A 7,522-nucleotide genomic window follows, 5' to 3' on the forward strand; every position below is an offset into this window, starting at 1 on the left:
AATAAAAGTCAAAATTAGCCGACGGAGTCTAAACGAAAGTCGTAGAGCGTAGTCTCACCTACGCGTGGATATAAAGAACGTTGAAAACGGAGTTCGTATGAAGAAGATATTAATTTTCGAAGTTTATTAAATAATTAATAATTAAATTTAATTATTAAATCCCGGTATTATCCGAAGACGAGTCATCGGACTCATCCGAAGTACGCCCCGCGTACAACGAAGCATGACGACCTTCGCACTCGAGTTCTTCGGATGACGCATGCAGTGACGTTTCGGACGCGTACGCCCCGCGTACTCCGAGGCTCCAGCCTCCTATAAATAGGATGCGAGGGCAGCCGACTTATTTGCTCTTTTTCTCTCTTCTCTCTCCCGTTTTGCATCGTTTTGCGTGCCCGAAGTGTCCCGAAGCCCCGGTCTCAATCCCAAGTCCCGAAGCAAGATCCGAAGCCCCGAGAATCCCGAAGAGCGTGATTCCCGAGCCGAAGCTCTGCCCGCGAGAAGTTCAATTTTTGTGAAGATCTTCCAGATCTGCGGAGATATACTACTTCTGCAAGCCGTAGTGCTGTCTGATCATCTTCAGATCAAGTGAGTGCATACTACCTTTCATAAACACGATAATAATACAAGTATGGTTTGAGTGTATTAAGTATATTGTTGTTTATATGCGTGAGTGTGTAGTTACGTTCTTCTAACACACAAATATGAAGTATTTGCTATGAAATACATGATATGTGTTTATATATTATTTGTCTATTTGAGATGGGCGTGGAATTGATGTTTTATACCAGTGTTAACTGATTTAAACTGTGTAAGTATTTATATCTACGAAAATGTTGGGTAGAACTTGGGTAGATGGGATAGTTGGTGACTATGGAGTTAGCGCCTATTGTATAAACCTTGGCGACGATGTGACTTCGTGCCTATTTGATGAATCTTGGCGACTATGGAGTTAGCGCTTGTTGAGTAAACCTTGGCAAATATAGAGTTAGCGCTTGTTGAGTAAGCCTTGGCGACTATGGAGTTAGCGCTTGTTAAGTGAACCTTGGTGACTATGGAGTTAGCACCTGATAACTATGGATTTAGTACTTGATAAATAAACTTTAGCAACAATGGAATTCATGCCAATTCCTTACGAATAAATGAATGAAGGATGGTTGGTTCTTAGGGTAAAACCTTAAGAAGATAATGGGGATGGGTAATTGGGTTGATTGTTTGCTGATTAAATATAATAATTATATTATTGTGGGTTGAAAACCCTATATGCTCACCAGGCTCCCAAGCCTGACCCACTCAGTTTTCTTTTCATTACAGGTAATGGCACAAGGGTATAAGTTGGCGGACTTGATGAGAGATTTTGGATTATAGATCAGTAGTCATAAATAACTATTGTAAGGTCTATTTGACCTTACAATAGTTATTTATGACTACTGATCTATAATCCAAAATCTCTCATCAAGTCCGCCAACTTATACCCTTGTGCCATTACCTGTAATGAAAAGAAAATTGAGTGGGTCAGGCTTGGGAGCCTGGTGAGCATATAGGGTTTTCAACCCACAATAATATAATTATTATATTTAATCAGCAAACAATGACATCCCCAAAATCTCGGCCAGAAAAGACCGATTTCATTTATGCTTTTTAAAATAATTTCAGAGTAAATCCTTTTGATTTAAAAGTGTTGCGGAATTTGTTCCCAAAACAAAACATGATAAAATAATATTTATCAAAGCATTTCATCAAGAGATGCATTTTCATTATATAATCAAAACTCGGGATGTCATGTTCCGATACAGACTATAAAGCATAAACGATAACATTACAAGTCTTTCAACAAATATATACATATACAGACTTTTAAACAAAACAACTCGATGATTCATCCATCTTACGCCCTTGCGCCACTTCCTGTAATACAAATAAAACTGAGTGGGTCAGGCTTGGGAGCCTGGTGAGCATATAGGGTTTTCAACCCACAATAAATAAATTATATTTAATTTCACCAACCAATCACTATCCCGATTACCCATTCCCGTTATCCTCACTTTACGTCCCTAAAATAACATCTATCTCAAGGGACCTAATCTAGGATTTTCATCGGGACAGACATTACTGCTAAGGGGTTTCCTCAACAATAGATATCCTAAAGGCAACCATGAGGGGGATAGAGTACACCGGTGAACACATCGTTCACAACACCTACAGGTTATGAACCTGCTAGCGTTCCACAGGACTGTCTAGAAAGAGTCCGTGGTCGTTATCCATACTCCGCTGAATAACTAGATCAACAACAACAACAACATCGAGGCCTCTCATCTGTTTATTACACACCAACTATCTACCCATGTTCTACCCAACATATTAGTAGATAAAAATACATATTTTCATACACAGTTTAAAACCTGTATATCATTTTCATTCAATACATATTCCACATAACAGATGAGACACACCCACATAACACGTATTTCATAGAAAGTAAATCAGATCTATGAGATAGAAGAGAATGAATATACATTCACACTTATGACAACAAAATTATACACATAAACAACAATATACTTAATACACTCAAACCATACTTGTATTATTATCGTGTTTATGAAAGGTAGTATACACTCACTTGATCAGAAGATGATCGGACAACACTACGGCTTGCAGAAGTAGTAATCCTCAGCAGATCTGGAAGATCTCTACAAAAATCGAACTTCTCGCGGGCAGAGCTTCGGCTCGGGAATCGCACTTTTCGGGATCTCGGGATCGCAAAACTTCCTTCTTAACTTGGATATGAGATCTGGGGTGTCGGGATGGCATCGGGGGTTTACGCGCAGAGCTTCGGCACAAAAACGAGGAGAAATGAGCAAATAAGCCCGGAACCCTCGCATCCTATTTATAGGAGGCTGGAGCCTCGGAGTACGCGGGGCGTACTCGTCCAAAATCGTCATGGCGTTCGTCATCCGAAGAACTCGAGTGCGAAGGTCGTCATGTTTCGCTGTACGCGGGGCGTACAGCAGTACGCTGGGCGTACTTCGGATAATCCCGGTGACTCCCCTTCGGATAATGTCGGATTTAATAATTAAATTTAATTATTAATTATTTAATAAACTTCGAAAATTCATATCTTCTTCATACGAACTCCGTTTTCGACGTTCTTTATATCCACGCGTAGGTGAGACTACGCTCTACAACTTTCGTTTAGACTTCGTCGGCTAATTTTGACTTTATTTTTATTATTTATTTTTAATAGGCCGGGACATAAAAACTTCGTTAAAAATTCATAACTTCTTCGTTTGACGTATGTTCTCGCCTAACTTTTCATCGCTTCGATACCAACAACGAGACCTTCGATCCTCGTTTAGATTGTTTCGGCTAGAAACCGCTCGATCTCAAATCGAGTATTTCAGGTTGCATACCGCTAAGCCGAAACTTCGATAAATCATAACTTCCTCATACGAAGTCAGATTTGGGCGTTCTAGATATATTCGGAAACCTCGTTTCAACTACTACAACGTTATCCAAAGATATCAAGTTTATTTTACACTTAAATTTTGACGCTTATTTTTATTCTTAATTAATCAAACCACATAATTAAGCAATTAAGCACAAAACACATAATACTCAAATAATACACTTCTATTATTTCAAAACGGGTTACAAAGGTTAACCTAGACTAGATTTCTTAATAAGAATTATAAAGTAAATATCAATGTTTTATAAGTGACAAGTTCGATATGCAAACACTTTTGAATTAAAATTGGTTTGATTAAAACTTATCTAAGACATTGTTATCTTTATTATATAAATGATATTCATATATTCCAACTTCAAGAAAGAGATATTTGAAGGCAAGTAATATAGTTTATTTGACATGTGTGAATCTTATTTATATAAAAATGATTCTTAATGATATTTTCTCTAAACTGTAGAGAAAATAATTATTAAGGAACTATAAAATATGATGTATAACTTTCTTTCTAATGAATATCTGAGATTTAACATAAGATACCAAATCAACTTTATTAATAGCTATAATTTTTGTGGATATATTTTGCATGTTAAAACATAATTGTAAAATCTTTTTGAAGTTTTCAAATATAAAGTAGATATGCAAACCAATAGAACCATTTAAAGCCTTAGTGGTAATAAATAATGAATTAAACTTTACATGGTATAGTTCACTTTCTAATAAGTAGAAATATCCTCATTTTATCCTTTTGGGATTATACCTTTACATGATATAGTTCACTTTCTAATAAGTAGAAATATCCTCGTTTTATCCTTTTGGGATTATACCTTAATCACTATCACTAGTACCTTGAGTACACACCCAACTAATAAGTAGACGAATTTTTTTAATAAGAAAGGCGTCATCCCTATCTTACTTGATGTTTTGAGGATTTTGAAGCCTATGTTAGACTAAAGCTTCTAAACCCAAATATACTAATTACATATTTGTAGAATATTCTAAAGGTTGTTTAGATTATTATATACAAACCCACCAAGAATAAGTTTTCTTATTCCTATGAAAGTTGAGTTGGCAGAAAGTGAGCTTCTAATGATGAAGCAAGTGAGAGACACATGGAACTTGAAGTAGCTCAAGAGCCATATCCTGATGCTGTAAAAGTTGGCACTAGTTTCAATATGGAATTGTTGAACATGAATAACATCTATTCGTAAAAAACTGTTCGAATTAATAGCATAAATTATCTATGACTTGAGAAATGTGGAATCTCTCATTGGTGAGTCCTTCTTGATGGTTTCTAGCAAATCCATCAATTACCAAAACGCTATATAAGACTTTCAACCAGATTAATTAATTAAAATCATGAACAGTGAGATGTAATGCATGTCTAATAATCAATTATGGGCTTGATTAATCTTCCTTCCTATAACAAGGCTAGAAGGTGTAGTAATTCTTCTAGAAAGAATACATATATGAATATTTGTACACATTTATGCTGAAACATGCTATGAAAGGATTTTTTTTCATACTCATGGAATTGACTATGGTCCTTATTATGCTCATTTCATTGACTACGATCAAACTCTTTCTCAAGTAACTATGGTTAGATCAATAGGGATATTATTTATCATAACTACATATTCTGATATGAGATATGAAAAATAGATTTCAAGAAAAACCCACTTTTCTTAGTAAACATCTACTTGTAGATATCTATTTAGCTTAGCCTAGAGGTTTTCTTAATCCATTTATCCTAGAAAATTGTGTAAGCCTTAAGATCCATTTGTGGAAATTTAAAGCAAACATCTCAAGGTTGGAATCATCATTTTAATATGAAAAATACAAGGTATGCTTTTATATCAAAATGACGATAACATGTGTGTTTAATAAGAACTAGTGGGATGATAGTGATATTCCCAATATTATATAAATAGACATACTTTAATCATGAGAAATCACATTCTGACCATGCTAGGATCTTTCATCTTGACTTGTAATGTGTTTCTAAAATGAAAGACTTAGGAATATCAAGATACATTCTTGGAATGTAAAATCTACAAAGATAGATAAAAGATGAATGTTAAAGGTTTTATATCATTATGGATATATTGACAATGTATCTTAATAGAGATTAACATAGGAAATTCCTTTAGAGGAATCTTGGCATTGCTACATTACACTAAGTTTAAGCTAGCCTCAAAAGGACTTAACATATTGGTTTGAGAAAGATAAAATGATTTATATTTTGTTTGCCAGGCAAATAATTTTTTTATTTATGCCATATTATGCATAAGACCTTGTATATGACCTTGCTATGAACACATCATGAGATACCAATTGAATACATGGTTAAGTGATGTGGGCCCTAGTGTTGAGGATCGGGCCCTTGCGTTCCTAGAGGCCTACGATCATGTGACAATAGGGGCTTCACAGAAATGGCCATAACTTTGGCTACGGGGCTCCGTTTTGGACCTACGACCAGTCAAATCGAAACTTGGAGCAAGGAGAACATCTAGATAACTCCCTGTAGGGGACTTACCCATTTTTAGTCCATAAATTGCTTTCTAAATGGAGTTATGAACAATTTTGTTATTTTTTCCTTAATTTTTGGGTTTGTATTTCGTCCAAGGACCGTTAGGGTTTAGTTTTAATTTTTACTTCTTATTTAAATGTTACTGATGTAATTTGTATGGTCGATGATCAATTTTATGAACTTTCAATTTTCTCCCAAATTTTGTGCCTGTTAACCTAGATTTTGAAGCCAATCCCATAGCATTCATAGAATCAATGTGGTTTTGAAGAGATTGTCATGGTTATTTTTTAAGAATTAACAAGTTCATTCTTGGTTATCTTTGTTCGTTTTTATACACTGCATTAGTTGGTATCAGGCCGAATTCTTGGTTCAGAATGCCTCTGAGGAGAAACAAGACACCCACCAGTGTTCATGAGCAAGAACTGGAAGAACATATTATGGAACGAATGGAGGAGAGGGTGGATCAAATGGTTGATCAATTGACTGACAAGATGGTCGAACTGATGAATCGATGAAGGGAAAGGTGTCGAACTTATTCGCAGGTGGAAAATGGTGAGATTGGGAACCCGGTTCAGCGGCAGCGACGACTCGTATTCTGAAGACGACTTGGAAAGGCGGAAAAGGTGTGATCGTGTGGGTGAAAATAGGATTTGGGAGGCGGGAATGAAATTGATATCCCATAATTTGATGGTATCAATTTGAATCCGAAGGGGTTCATCGACTAGTTGGCTACTGTTGAGGAAGTTTTTGAGTTCAGAGAAGTCCCTAAAATCAAAAGAGTGTCATTGATCGCTACCATGCTACATGGAAGGGCATCTGCATGGTGGAAACAATTTAAACTGACATGAGATAGGCTCAGCAAGTCAAAGGTCATTACTTGGAGGAAGATGAAGAAGTTTTTACGATCTGACTTCCTAACCCATAATTTTCAAAGGTTGATGTACCAACGCTTGCAAAATCTAAAGTAGGATGCAAGGTCAGTTGATGATTATACAACTGAGTTCTACCAATTGATTGCCCAAAACGATATCCAGGAGACAGAAGAACAACTCGTTGCTTGATATATTAGGGGTCTATGGGTCCAAATCATGGACTCTATAAATATGTTTGACCCAATATCTATTCCTAAATCGCACCAACGGGCACTGGCTTTTGCGAAACAAAGTCTTCAGGTGGGCAGTTAGTCTTCAATCATCATTGCTGGAGGAAGTTCCGGGACGGGTGGTATGGTACCGCGTGTTGCGTCTAACGAACAAAGACCAACAGTTAGCAGTGCTGGACCAACTTCTAGGGAAACTGCTAGTAGTAGTAGCTCGAAGTGTTTTAATTGGAAAACGACATTTTTTAGTTGTGTAAGATGATTGGCAAAATGATGATGCTGGTGAAAATTATGAAGATGCCCCTATGAATGATGAAGAGCCTCAGTTCAAAGAAGAAGTTGTAACCGGAGATGTGGGGTGAATTTGGAGGTAAGACGCTCCTGTTTTACACCAAAAAGTAGTTGGTGATGATTGGCTAAAGCACAACAT

This window comes from Lactuca serriola, chromosome 8 (genome assembly GCF_051521515.1).
Source record: "Lactuca serriola cultivar US96UC23 chromosome 8, Lser_US96UC23_V15, whole genome shotgun sequence".
NCBI lineage: Eukaryota > Viridiplantae > Streptophyta > Magnoliopsida > Asterales > Asteraceae > Lactuca > Lactuca serriola.